The sequence below is a fragment of the Macrotis lagotis genome, chromosome 4 (genome assembly GCF_037893015.1).
Source record: "Macrotis lagotis isolate mMagLag1 chromosome 4, bilby.v1.9.chrom.fasta, whole genome shotgun sequence".
In the NCBI taxonomy this organism is placed as follows: domain Eukaryota; kingdom Metazoa; phylum Chordata; class Mammalia; order Peramelemorphia; family Peramelidae; genus Macrotis; species Macrotis lagotis.
In genome coordinates, this window is record NC_133661.1 from 230,406,648 (window position 1) to 230,422,507 (window position 15,860).

Sequence of the window (15,860 nt, forward strand, 5' to 3'; positions counted from 1 at the left end):
TCCTTAAGACTTTACTTCTGTTAGGATAATTAAAGGGTCAAAAATAATTTAGGAGAATGAACCTAAAGGATATGGATATAATTGGATCTTATCTCTGCATTGAAGAGGTCCAAGATGACATCGCTATGTTTGAGACAAAAAGCCCTGAAGAAAAGCAGGGGTATTAACTTTAAACTTGTGGCTCATTATCTTTTGACTCACTTTAGGATCAAATAGAAAATAATAGCAATAATCAATAATAATAATTAGAATTTGAGACAGTAGTGTTTATCAAGCAATTGAGCAATCTGTCATGATACCTTGATAAAAAATGCACTTATTAAGTAATAAAATAATCAGACTGTGATTGAAGATACATGAGAAATAGTACTAGAATAATAAATAGCATCAAGGGAAGAGGCACAAAGATTTATAATTTTAAAGGGAAAGAAGGAGAATGTGAATGTTGGGTAAATTCTACTCAGTAGATTTGGCCCAGAGAGGGAATAAGATACATTCCCACTAGGGTTTAAAATATAACCTGATCTACAGGGAAGAGGGGGGGGTCTGGGAAAGGAAAAGGTAAGGGAAGAAGGAACTGATAAAAGGGAAGGCAAAGATATAAGTGAAAATAAACTGAAAATTAAATTTTAAAAGAAAATTCAAAGGGAAAAAGTAGTAAAATTTTGGTGAGGAGGAATAAGAGAAAAGGAAAGAGAAAAATATAAATGGAAAAAGATAGTGTGGAAGAGAAATATAGAACTAGTAATCTTAACTCTAAATGTAAATGGGATGAGCTGTCCCATAAAAATGGAAGCAGATAGCAGAATGCATTAAAAACCAGAATCCAACAATATGTTGTTTACAAGAAATACACTTGAAGCAGAAAGATATACACAGGGTAAAGGTAAATGATTGGAGCAAAATATATTATACTTCGACTGAACTGACCAAGTACTAGAACACAAAAATCTTTTAATCGAATGCAGAAAGGTAGAAATAATAAATACACACTTCTCAGACTATGATGCAATAAAAATTACATGTAATAAAGGGTCATGGAAAGATAAACCAAGAACTAATTGGAAATCAAATAATTTTATCTTAAATAATAGGTGGATCAAATAGCAAATAATAGAAATAAAAAATAATTATATATAAGAAAATGATAATAATGAGTCATCACACAAAAATTTATGGAATTCAGCCAAGACAATTTTGAGGGTAAACTTCATATCTTTAATTGGCTTTACAAATAAAATGGAGAAAGAGGCTATCAATGAATTGGGTATGCAACTAAAAAAAAGCTAGACAAAGAACAAATTAAACATCCCCAATTAAATACCAAATTAGAAATTCTGAAAATCAAGGGAGAAATTAATAAAATGGAAATCAAGAAAACCATTGATCTCATAAATAAAACTAAGAGTTGGTTTTATGAAAAGGCCAATAACATAGAAAAACATTTAGTTAATCTAATTAAAAAAAGAAAGATGACCAAATTATCAATATCAAAAATGAAAAGGGTGAACTGACCACCTATAAGGAAAAATTAAAGAGATAATTTGGAGCTACTTTCTCAAACTGTATGCCAAAAAATTGGATAACCTGAGTGAAATGGATGAATATTTACAAAAATACAAACTGCCCAGATTAATAGAAAAGGAAATAACTTACTTAAATAACCCAATTTCAGAAAAAGAAATTGAAGAAACAATCAATAAACTCTCTAAGGAAAAAGTCTCCAGGTCCAGAGTGAATTACAAGTGAATTCTACCATTTAAGGAACAATTTATTCCTATTCTATATAAACTATTTTAAAAAATAGAAAAGGAAGGAGTTCAGCCAAACTCCTTTTATGACACCGACATGGTGCTGATACCTAAACCAGGAAGAATCAAAACAGACAAGGAAAATAATAGACCAATCTCAAAAAATTTATAGACCAAGCTCCCTAATGAATATTGATACAAAAATTTTAAACAAGTTTAAACAAAATTTTAGCAATGAGACTACAGCAAGTCATTACTAGTACAATACACCATGATCAGATAGGATTTATGCCAGCTAGTCAGGGATGGTTCAACATGAGGAAACACTCAACATAATTAAATATATCAATAGCAAAGTCAACAGAAATCATATGATTATCTCAATATTTGCTGAAAAAGCCTTTGATAAAAATGCAACATCCATTGCTATTAAAAACTAGAAAATTTAGGAATAAATAGAGTTTTCCTTAGAAAATAAATAGTATCTACTTAAAACCTCAACATATGTTATATGTAATGAGAAGAAGCTTGGAACATTTCCAATAAAATCAGGGTGAAATAAGGATTCCCATTATCACCATTACTATTGCATATAATATAAAAAATGTTGGCTGTATCAATTAGAGAAGAAAAAGAAATTGAAGGAATCAGAATTAGCAATGAGGAAGCAAAGCTTTCACTCTTTGCAGATGATATGTTGGTATACTTAGAGAACCCAAGAAAATTATCTAAAAAACTCCTTGAAACAACAAATTCAGCAAAGTAGCAGGATATAAACTAAACCCACGTAAATCGTCAACAGTTCCATATCTGGACAACAAAGTCCAATAGCAAAAGATAGAAAGAGAAATTCCATTTAAAATAGACTATAGACAACATTAAATACTTGGGAATCTAACTCCCAAACTGTATGAACACAATTATAAAGCACTTCTCGTCCAAATATAGTCAGATCTAAATGGAAAAATGTCAAATGCTCATTGTTAGGTCAAGTTAATATAATAGAAATGACAATTCTACCTAAATTAAATTACTTATTTAGTTTCATACCAAACTACTAAATAACTACTTTACTGAGCTAGAAAAAAAGTACATAATAAGTACATAATCAGAGTACATAATAAACTGCAAAATGAGTGGTTTTCACTATATTAAATTTATTTATTTATTTTATTAAAGATTTTATGTATTTTGAATTTTACATTTTTCCCCTAATCTTACTTCCTTCCCCCCCACCCCCACAGAAGGCTGTTTGTCAGTCTTCACATTATTTGCATGGTAAACACTGATCCAAATTGAGTGTGATGAGAGAGAGGAATGATATCCTTAAGGAAGAAACAAAGTATAAGAGATAGCAAGATCAGACAATAAGGTATCAGGGATTTTTTTTTCTAAATTTAAGGTAATAGTCCTTGGTCTTTTTTCAAACTTCACAGTTCTTTCTCTGGATACAGATGGTATTCTCTATTGCAGATGGCTTAAAATTGTCCCTGATTGTTGCACTGATGGAATGAGCGAGTCCATCAAAGTTGATCATTGCCCTCATGTTGTTGTTTGGGGGTATAATGTTTTTCTGGTCCTGCTCATCTCACCCAGCATCAGTTCACACAAATCCCTCCAGGCTTCCTTGAATTCCCATCCCTCCTGGTTTCTAAAAGAACAATAGTGTTCCATACATATACTACAGTTTGCTAAGCCATTCCCCAGTTGAAGGACATTTACTTGAGTTCCAATTCTTTGCCACCACAAACAGGGCTGCTATGAATATTTTTGTACAAGTGATATTTTTACCCTTTTTCATCATCTCTTCAGGGTATAGACTGAGGAGTGGTATGCTGGATCAAAGGGTATACACATTTTTTTTTTTTACAAATAATGTTTTTTATATATTAATAAAATATTCTTAAGAATAAACAAACTACCCCCTTCCCCCCAAATATAGACTCACTTGAGCGATGAAGGGGAGAGAAAAAAATTAAAATTAAAAAAATAATAGTAATAATTGTAGGTATGGCGAGGTGGCGCAATGGATGGAGCATGAGCCCTGGAGCCAGGAGCACCTGAGCCCATATCCGGCCTCATACATCCAACAATCACCCAGCCATGTGACATGCAAGCCACCCCATCCCCACTGTCTTTCAAAAACGAAAAAAAAAAAGAAAAAAAGACCCAAAATAAAATAAAATAGTAATGATAGTAGGGGTGACTGGGTGGCGGACAGAGCATTGGCCTTTGAGGCAGGAGCACCCGGGTCCAATTCTGGCCTCAGACACCCAATGATCACCCTGCTATGTGGCCCCAGGCAGGCCACCCAGCCCCATTTGACCTGCACCCCCCCCAAAATAATATTAATAAAAAATGTGCTTCAGTCTTCGTTCCAACACCAACAACTCTGTCGCAGATGGATCACATTCTTTATGATAAGTCCATCGCAAAAGTTAGTTTCATATTTTTCTATCATTGCCATTGCTGGTTGCAACTCCTTCCTTTCATATTTCTCCACTACCATGTAGTATATTTTCTTTCTCCTTTCACTCTGGCTCTGCTGTAGGGTAGCTGAGTGGCACAGCAGAAAGATCCCTGGTCCTGGGGCCAAGAGGCCCCGAGCCCCCCCTACCACCCCTTAGGCCCAGCATCCACCTGACCCTATGGTCCCAGACAGGCCATCCAATCCCAGCCCCTTTCAAGAAATAAAAAAGAAAATGTATTATATCTGACCACTCTCCCCCCATGGTCCATCCTCTCCTCCATCACTCACATTCCCCCCCCCTTCCTCCTGTCCCCCCCTCCTTCTTACTCCAGATGCCTATACCCCATTGAGTATATATGCTGTTTCCTCTCCTTAGCCACCTCTGATGAGAGCAAAGATTCCCTCATTCCCTATTGTCTTCCCCTTCCATATCATTGCAATAGCTCATTGTAATAAAGAAAAAACTTATTATATGAAATATCTTGGCCTATTCCCCCTCTCCTTTTTCTTTCTCCCATTACATTTCCCACTTTTCTATTGACTCCATTTTTGCACCATATTCGATCTTCAAATTCAGCTTTCTCCTGTGCTTCAACTATAAAAGCTCCTTCTACCTGCTCTATTAACTAAGAAGGTTCATATGAGTATTATCAGTATCATTTTTCTATGCAGGAATACATGCAGTTCATCATCATTAAGTCCCTCATATTTCTCCCCTCTCCTGCAATCTCTATGCTTCACCTGAGTCCTGTATTTGAAGATCAAACCTTCTGTTCAGCTCTGGCCATTCCAACAGGAACATTTGAAATTCCCCTGGTTCATTGAAAGTCCATCTTTTTTCCCTGGAAGAGGACATTCATTTTTGCTCGGTAGTTGATTCTCGTTTGCATTCCAAGCTCTTTTCCCTTCTGGGATATTATATTCCAAGTTCTATAGCTTTTAATGTAGTTGCTGCTAAGTCCTGTGTGATCCTGACTTCAGCTCCATGATATTTGAATTGTGTCCTGGCTGCTTGTAATATTTTCTCTTTGACTTGGGAGTTCTGGAACTTAGCTATAATATTCCTAGGGGTTGGTTTTTTGGGATCTCCTTCTCAGGGGGATCAGTGGATTCTCTCCATTTCTATTTTGCCTTCTGCTTCTAGGATATCAGGGCAATTTTCCTGTAGTAATTCTTTGAAAATGATGTCAAGGCTCGTCTCCTGATCATGACTTTCAGGTATTCCAATACTTTTAAAATTATCTTTCCTAATTCTGTTTTGCATATTAGTTGTTTTTTCAATGAGATGTTTCACATTTTCTTCTAATTTTTCATTTTTTTTGGTTTTGAATAATGAGTCTTGATTTCTTGTAAATTCATCAATCTCCCTGAGTTCTATTCTTTGTCTGAAGGATTTGTTTTCCAGAGTTTTCTTATCTCTTTTTCCATCTGGCCAATTTTGCTTTTTAAAGCATTCTTCTCTTCATTAACTTTTTGAACTGTTTTATCCATTTGACCTAAGCTGGTTTTTAGCATGCTATTTTCTTCAGCATTTTTTTTGGATTTCCTTGACTAGGCTGTTGACTTCATTTTCATGTTTTTCCTGCATCTCTCATTTCTTTTCCCAGTTTTTCTTCTAACTCCCTCATTCGATTTTCAAAGTCTTTTTTGAGTGCTGTCATTGCCTGATCCCAATTTCTGTTTTTCCTGGAATCTTTAGATGTAGGAGCTTGTGTTTCCTCATCCTCAGACTCCTTCTTGGGATCATAGATAATGTATTTCTCAATGGTGTTCCTCTTTTTTCTCTGCTTGATCATTTTCCCAGCCTAAGCCTGTTTTTGGGGTGATTCCTGAGCTTTTGGGACACTCCCACAAGGGTCTCAGTGTGTGAGGCTCTGTCGTCCCTCCTGGTCTGTGAATGACCATGTGTGCCACCTCTGCTATGTGGCTAAGGTGGAGGGGACCCCTGCTGTTCTATGGGGGGGGACCTAGACTGCAATTAGGATCTGAATGTGTTCAGAGCCCCAGAGTCCTGTTCCAGGGGCAGAGGACAGAGCTTGGCAGTCTCTCTTCACTCCCCTCCCTAGGTTCAATGGGCTCCTGTCCTGGAGGCTCCTGCTTACCAGTTCCCCGCTTCTGTTTCCTGGTTCTGGAATGCAGCGACCATGCTGTTCGCTGTGTGCCCTGAGGGCTGGGCTTCATGCGTTTGCTCTGGCAGAGGTCCCCCCATTGTTCCCCCAATTTGTGCCCGGTGTTCCCCTGGGTGTAGCTCAGGAATCTCCCCCCACTGCTGTGAGCCAGCTCCCAGCACCCTGGGTCTGCCTCTGGGAAGCTGAGGTTCTTTTGCTCTGGTGGGCCATCCCCTTGGTGGGCCGCCCCCCAACCCCTGGGAGCAGAGCCTTTCTGCTCTTTTCCAGGTTACCTTGAGTAGGAGAACTGCCTCAATGGTTCCCTCTGTGGGTTCCGTCTCTTGAAAATTTAGTTCAAGTCCTTAGTTTTGAAGATTTATGAGAGAGAGCCTAAGACACAATCTGCTCTTGTCGCCATCTTGGCTCCATCCCCTCAACTATATTAAATTTAAAAGTTTTTGCACTAATAAAACCAATGCTGTTTAAATTAAAAGGAATGTAGAAAGCTGGGAAATAATCTTCACAACTAGGAGTTCTGATAAAGGTCTCATTTCCAAAACATATGATGAATTGCATCAAATTTATAAGATTACAAGTCATTCCCCAATTTATAAATGGTCAAAGGATATGAACAGTTTCAAATGAAGAAATTAAGCTATATATAATCATATGTAAAAATGCTCCAAATCATTATTGATTAGAGAAATGCAAATTAAAGCAACAATGAGATAATATCTCATACTTTTCAGACTGTCCAAGATGAGAAAAAGGGAAAATGATCAATGTTAGAGAGGTTGTGGGAGGTTTGGGACATAGATGCCCTGCTGGTGGAGTTGTGAATGGATTCAACCTTTTTGGAGAGCATTATGGAACCATGCCAGAAGAGTAATAAAACCCTTTTGTTTTTATTCATACATTTTGATCCAGCATTTCCAAATATAGGTCTATATACAAAAGAAATTATATAAAAAAGGAAAAAATCCTACATGTTCCAACATATTCATAGCAACTTTTTTTTGTTATGACTGATAATTGAAAATTTAGGGAATGTCCATCAATTGGGGAATGACTAAGCAAGTTATGGTACATGATTGCTATGGAATACCATTGTTCTATAAGAAACCCTAAATGGTTAAACTCTGGAGAAGCATGGAATGACTTATGAGATCTGATACTGAGTGAAGGAAGTAGAATCAAGAGAACAATGTACACATTTATAACCACATTGTGAGATGAACAACCTTGAGGGAAGCAGCTCCTTTCACCAGATGAGGGGGCAATTATATTAGACTGGCTATGGACAATGTTATCTAAATCCAAAGGAAGAAAAACAAAACAAAACAAAACACAAAAACCCCCAACCCTTCAGAATCTGATGAGTACTTTATAAAAATTATCTATTATGTATCTCTTTCTCTTAATCCTAATTCCTCATACCAAAAATAACTAATCTGTAAATATGTTTATCAAAAATAAGTATGTACAATGCTAACCTGATTGTTTGCTGCTGAGAGGAGGGGGGTTGGGAAGGGAGGGTAGAAGGTAATTTTGTAACTTAAAAATATACATGTGCATATGGATGAAAAGAAATAAATAGATAAGAAAGAAATAAAGAACACTAAATTATCTTTAAAGTCCCTTCAAGTTTTGGAATTCTTTAAAATATGATTTGACTCATAGAAGCAACAATTGTGCTAAAAGCATTACATAATAGGATACTGACATCATTGAAAAGAATGCTACTTTTATAATATCAGTTGGTTTTCAGAGTTATTTTAAATTATATTGGCAAAATATTTACAAAAAGGGATAGATTCACACCAAAATTATGTATAACTACCTTAATGGTTCTCTTACCTCTCTTGAAAACACAGGATTAGTATCTATGGCAAATCTTTAAGGAATTGTTTCTCTCATTATTTTTAGTCAAATATGGCCCTTTGTGATCTCAATCCTCTTTGTAGGGATTTTCTTGACAAAAATACTGGGGTGGTTTGTCATTTCCTTCTACAAATCATTTTATAGTGAGGAAAATGAAGCAAACATGATTAAGTGAATGGTCAGGGTCATATAACTAGTAAATGATGCCAGATTTGATGTCTTCCTGATGCTAAGGCCACGATCTATCCACTGCAATACTTGACTGTTCAGTTAATGGGTATTGTTACTAAAAAGGATTTAAATTGTATTTTTCCTGATTTTTAGATTAAAGTAGATTAAGATAGTATGACATAATGGATAAAGGGCTGACTTCAGAGCCAGGAAGATCTGAATTCCCGTCCTGCTTTAGACATATAAAGGCTGTGTGATCCAAGATAATTCACTTAGCCTCTCAACATTTTGAGGCAGTAGAGTCAAATTCAAATCTTAATGGGTACCATGTATCTATACATAAGGATCTCTCGAAGTCACATATTGATTTAATTCTAAAATGTAATATTGTTTATATTTTATTATATTTTGTTAAATATTTCCCAATTGCATTTTTATTTCATTTTTAAAAAATTATTTTTATTCTTGTTTAAGAGTAAACATAATACCCTGTCCCACCAAAAAATACAGACCCTCATGAACAATAAAGTAAAGAAAAAGAAAATAATAACAATAACAACAACAACAATAATAGTAATAATAATAATAATAATAATGTTAATAGGAGCAGCTAGGTGGTCCAGTGGACAGAGCACTGGCCCTGGAGTCAGGAGCACCTGAGCCCAAATCAAGCCCCAAACATCCAGCAATCACCCAGCTGTGTGATCCTGGGCAAGCCACCCCAACCCCATTGCTCTGCAAAAACAAAAATAATGATAATGACGATGATGATGATGATGATGATGATGATGATGATGATGATGATGATGATGATGATAATGGCTAGGTGGCTCAGTGAATAGAGCACCAGCCCTGGAGCCTGGAATACCCAGGCTCAAATCTGGCCTCAGACACCCAACAACCACCCAGCTGTGCAGCCCTGGGCAAGTCCCCCAACCCCATTTGCCCTGAACCTCCCCGCAAATAATAATAAAAATAATAAAAAATGTGCTTCAGACTGTGTTCCAACACCACCAGCTCTGTCGTGGGTGGATCACATTCTTTATGATAAGTCCATCACAAAAGCTACTTCCATATTTTTCCACTGTTGCCATTGCTGATTGCAACTCCCTCCATTCACACTTCCCCACTATCAAATACTATATTTTCTCTCTCCTTTCACTCTGTCCCCCTTCTTAAATGTGCTGTAGGATAGCTGAGTGGCGCAGCAGACTGATCACTGGCCTTGGGGTCAAGAGGCCCCGAGCCCATATACCACCCTTAAGGCCCAGCAACCACCCAGCTCTGTGGTCCCCAAAAGGCCATCCAATCCCAGCTCCTTGCAAGAAGTAAGAAAGAAAATGTGTTATATCTGACCACTTTCCCCCACAGTCCACCTACTCCTCCATCACTCACACCCCCTCTTCCCCCTGTTCCCCCTTCTCTCCTTCTTACTCCAGATGCCTATACCCCATTAAGTATATATGCTGTGTCCTCTCTGAGCTACCTCTGATGAGAGTGAAGGGTCCCTCATTTCCCCTTGCCTTGCCCCTTCCATATCATTGCAATAGCTCATTGTAATAAAAAAAATCATATTACATGAAATATCTCATCCTATTCAACTTCTCCTTTCTCTTACTCCCATTACATTTCCCTGTTAGCCATTGACTCCATTTTTTACAATATATTATGTCTTCAAATTCAGCTCTCTCCTGTGATTCATCTATAAAAGCTCCTCCTACCTGCTCTATTAAATGAGAAGTTTCTTATGAGTATTATCAGTATCATTTTCTATGCAGGAATACATGCAGTTCATCATCATTAAGTCCCTCATATTTTCCCCTTCTCCTCCACTCTCTATGCTTTGCCTGAGTCCTGTATTTGAAGATCAAATGTTTTGTTCAACTCTGACTGTTTCCACAGGAATGTTTGAAATTCCACTGTTTCACTGAAAGTCCATCTTTTTCCCTGGAAGAAGACATTCAGTTTTGCTGGGTAGTTGATTCTCAGTTGCATTCCAAGCTCTTTTGTCTTCTGGAATATTATATTCCAAGCCCTACGAGCCTTTAATGTAGTTACTGCTAAGTACTACTGTGTGATCCTGACTGCAGCTCCACGATATTTGAATTGTATCCTTCTGACTGCTTGTAATATTTTCTCTTTGAATTGGGAGTTCTGGAACTTGGCTATAATATTCCTGCAGGTTGTTTTATTTTGGGGTCTCTTTTCAGTGATCAGTGGATTCTCTCAATTTCTATTTTGCCCACTGCTTCTAGGATATCTGGGCAGTTTTCCTGTAGGCATTCTTTAAAAATGATGTAAAGGTTCTTTTCCTGGTCATGACTTTCAGATATCCTAATAATTTTTAAACTATCTTTCCTGAATCTGTTTTCCAGATCAGTTGTTGTTTTAATGAGATGCTTCATAGTTTCTTCTAATTTTTCATTCCTTTGGTTTTGAAGTATTGTATCTTAACTTCTCATGAAGTCAGCAGCATCCTTTAGTTCCATTCTACTTCTCAAGAATTTGTTTTCCTCAGAGAACTTTCTTATCTCTTTTTCCATTTGGCCAATTCTGCTTTTTCAAGCATTGTTTTCCTCAATAACTTTTTTGAACTTTTTTAATCCATTTGACCTGGTTTTTAACATGTTATTTTCTTCAGCATTTTTTGGATCTCCTTGACTAAGCTGCTGACTTCTTTTTCATGTTTTTCCTGCATTTTTTATCATTTACTTTCCCAATTTTTCTTCTATCTCCCTAATTTGATTTTCAAAATCTTTTTCTGAGCTCTGTCATAGCCTGAGCCCAATTTCTGTTTTCATGCAGTCTTTAAATGCAGGAGCTTGTACTTCCTTATCTTCAGATTGAGTATTTTGATCCTTCTTGGGATCATGGACAATGTATTTCTCAATGGTGTTCCTCTTTTTTCTCTACTCATTTCCCCAGTCTGTGCCTGGTTTTGGGGTGCTTCCTGAGCTTTTGAGTATTATTGGGACCCCCCCCACAAGGACCTCTGTGTGTGAGACTCTGTCTTCCCTCCTGGTCTGTGAATGACCACAAGTGCACCCCTCTGCCACAGGGCTGAGGTGGGGGGCCCTGCTGTTCTATGGGGGACTAGACTGTGATCAGGATCTGAATGTGGTCAGAGTCCCAGAGTCATGTTCCAGGACAGAGGACAAATCTCAGAAGTCTTTCTCCACTCCCCCCCCTTTGGTAAGCTGAGCACCCAAGGCTCAGTTGCCTGGGGTCTCCTGTTTACCAGCTCCTCCTGCTTCTGTTTCCTGCATCTGGGCTGCTGTGGTCATGTTGCTTGCTGAGTACCCCGAGGGCTGGGTTTCATGCACTCACTCTGGCAGAGGTCTCCCAGCTGATCTTCCAAGTTGTGCCCAGTGCTCCCTGGGGTATAGGTCTGGAAACTGCCCTTGTTGCCATGAGCCACAGCTCCCAGGCACCCTGGGGACGCCTCCAGGAGGCTGAACTTCCTTCACTCTGGTGGGTCACCCCTCTAACCCCGTGGAGCAGAGCCTTTCCACTATTTTTCAGCTTACCTTGGGCTGGAGAATTGCCTCAGTGGATCCTTCTGTGGGCTCTGTCTCTCAAAAATTTAGTTAGAGTCCTTATTTTATGAGTTTTGAGAGAGAGCAGCTAAGAGAGGCTCTTCTCCTCTGGCCATCTTGGCTCTGCCCCTAGATAAGATCCCAATTGCATTTTAATATGGTTCTGAAAGCACACAGGAGTGTCCCAGGTTGTGTAACTGCCCTGTATTATTATCTCAAAAATTCAAAACCAGGTCCTTTAGGCCCAGTGCTCTTTTCACTATATCATTTGTTGTTCTATTATTCCACTTGGATCCAACTCTTTGCCATTTGAGGTTTCCTTGGCAAGGATTTGCAGTGGTTTACCATTTCCTTTGCCAATTCATTTTACAGATGATGAAATTGAGACAAACAGGTGACTTGCCCAGGATCACCCAGCTAGTAAGTGCCGGAGGCTGGATTGGAACTTAAGTCTTCCAGACTCCAAGATTGACTCTATCTATTGTTCTATTTAGATACTGTCACTATAACATTGTGACTTTCATATCTCCCCCATTGATACCTGAAATATACACACATAGATACATACATTTTATATATATTTGACCAGACCTGCGATTTCATTGGCACAGAAAACCCTGTGAGAGTTTCCTATAGTGGAGACCAGCACATACCCTACAATTTATAATAATACATATCTATTTGGGAAAATGAGAGGTGATGTGCCCAAGGTCTCTTGTTCAGTAAGTATGAGAGACAGGACTTTAACTCAAGTCTTCCTGACTCCAAATACAGCTCTTGTATGAACACATTCTCAATGTGTCCTTCTTCAACCTTCTCCAACTTCACACCAGATTGATCCCGTCCTCCTTTACATTTACAATCTACATCATACAATTTGATCTGATTATATAGTGATGTAAACTGGTCTCTTTTGCATGTGTGATACATTTTTCTCTTCCCAAGTATACTGAAAACTCCTTTAGGGAAGGCATCATTTTTTCTTTCTCTGGTTATGTATATCATGTCTTGCATTTTGTGGAGAACAGTAGATATTTGATGATGATCATCCTTTGTTTTGGAAGAAGACCATGCCATCAGGGAAGTGATACCAGGACATAGAATTGGATTTGATTGAGGAGAGTGCTGTGCTGAATCACTAACCTCACTTTCTCTTCTGGAGCCATCTGAATCCTGTGGCCAGATATGTCTCAGGACCACTGAAGGTAGCTCTGGATGTGAAACAATCAGAGTTAAGTGACTTGAGTAACACAGAGTGACACAGAGTAAGTATCTAAACACTCAAGCTACTACACTATCTAGCTGCCCATAATTTTAGTTTGTTGACTAGATAAGAACTTTATCTGATCGATGTCTTTTAGTGGGAAATTTTAGTAAATAGAATAAAATAGTTACTAAAAAAACTGTGGTGAGGAAGACTATTTTCTTTAAAATTCTTAGCAAATAAAATTTTCTACTTGACTGAATGTAGACTCGGGGGAAATATTTTTCCAAATGATCAGAAAAATATATCTGATTCTTTACTGTCCCCTCAAGGCTACAAAGCCTGCTGCTCTCAAACAAGAGACAATGCCTAAAGCATCTGACTGTTGTTATAGAGTTTACCTTTTTTTTTAAAAATCCTTTTAACTAGTGTCATTCAGAGAATTGGGGAAATGAAGAAGATATAGGAGCAGTAAGATGACACTTGTTGGGATCAGGAGCACTTAGGAAGAATCTTATTTGTTCATTCTACTACTTATCCACCATTCTTTTTTTTCCACTTTCTTCTCTACATAGGTTTTAAGGGAGAATCTCATTAGCTTAAGGGTGATTCTCATTAGAATTGGACTAAACCAAGGAACCCCAACTTTTTCTGGAGGAGGACCTACTTTTGATGTCACTGAAGTTTTCTTAACATAAAGGCAAGAGTATAATTGCAGATTATTTGGATCTGGTTTTAAGACTGGAGAGGGAGGTGACAGGGCAAGACATTAAATGTGCACACAGGAGTGTCCCAGGTTGTGTAGCTGCCCTGTATTATTATCTTAAAATCATTGAGGTGAGAAGGAGGTAGGTAGTAGGGGCTATTTATGGGTTGAGGATGAGGGGAAGGGGAAGGTAGGGTATGGAATGTATTTTTTTTTTTTGGTATGGAACATTTTAGTCATAACATTCCATGCTGGAAATGCCATGAAGAGGGAGAGAATAACTGACTTCAGATGCCAGTCTCTTAATCTTAATCTTAATCAGTTCAAGTTCAATATAAGCCAAATGATCACAATTAGTCAGCTGGAAAGCCCTAAAATAATTAACATTGTTATATATTGCCTTGTTATATTTCTTTTTTACAATCTTATTTTTTATCATTCTACACCCAAGAATCACTGTAATCAAGATTAGAAAAGAAAGTAAACTATATCATTCAGTATATGTTTTATTACAAATCCATAGTTCCCCACAATGACATATTTATATTTATGTGTATGATATTTATATATTGAAAATATTTTTTGTGCATGAGGAAATGGCTATATAAATTCTTCATTTAATATTGATTTTTCTCCCTAGGTCTAACAGCAAAAGCAAAAGCTCATTCTGTCTTTAAACTGTGGAGATGGAAAAAAATAACTATTTCCAGAGTTCCCCATCTTAATTAGTTATAAAAAGTGGGAAATGATAAGCTTAAAAAAATAGTATTTTGATAGGGGAAAGAGCATTAAACTTAAGATTTTGTCTTCAAATTTTACCTCATCTCCTTAAAATGTCTGATCCTCTGACCCTGGGTATGTTGTTTAAACTTGGGCCTTGGTTTTTTGTAAAGTGAGCAGATTGCATAAGGTAATCTTTAAATTCCCTTATAGTTCTAAGTTCTATGACCCCATTAATTAATATAGATAATAGAACAAGATATGTCATAATTTCCCAGGTGAATGAATGAAAAATTATTGATTAAGCAATTAATATGTGATAGTTACTGTGCTAAATGATGAGGTTATAATAACAAAAGCTAAAGAGTTCCTGTCCTTCAGGAGAACTTATTTTATTAGGATATAAGGGAAAATCGTGGCCAGAGAGAGCTGTTTTCAGTTGAGAATTCACAAAGATAGTAAGTAGAGCCACAGGGCTATTGCTGCATCGTGCTTTTCAGGAAATATAAGATTTTAAGTTTTAATTTGCCAAAACTAGAGGTGAAGGGGGAAGGGGTAATTCAGGTGACAGCATAGTATAATGATAACCAGAGAGTGATGGGAATTGTGGTCTGGATTGGGCTATTTATGGGGAATTCTTTCTAGTCAGGAGTGAAGGGAAGGTTGGGGTCAGAAGTTGGGTTTGTTGTCATTCATTCTTTGTTTTCAAAGAAAGACCAGTGCTATCATGAAATGTTTTGACTCATGTGTGAATTGATTTAAGGAAGGCAGAGTTGCTCAGTTATCAGTTTGACTGTCTAGTCCATCACTTTCTTCAGTCTTGAGATCCAACAAAATGTCAATCAATCAATCAATCAATATTTATTAATTGTCTAAGAGGTGCCAAACACAATGTTAAGTACTGGGGGATACAAAAAAAGGCAAGAGATAATCCTACCCTTAAGGAGTTTATAATTTAATGGAGGAGGGGCAGTTAGGTGGCATAGTGATTAGAATATTCACCAGGAGTTAGGAGTACTTGAGTTCAAATCCAGCCTCAGAAATGTAATAATAACCTAGCTGGGTGACAGTGGGCAAGTCACTTAATCCTATTGCCTTGCAAAAATAAATTAAAAACACAATTAAGGGGCAGCTAGGTGGCACAGGGGCAGATAGGTGACTCCGTGGTTAGAGCACCGGCCCTGGAGTTAGGAGTACCTGAGTTCAAATGTGGCCTTGGACACTTAATAATTAACTAGCTGTGTGGCCTTGGGCAAGCCACTTAACCCCATTTGCTTTGCAAAAACCTAAAAAAACCCAATTAAATGAAGGAG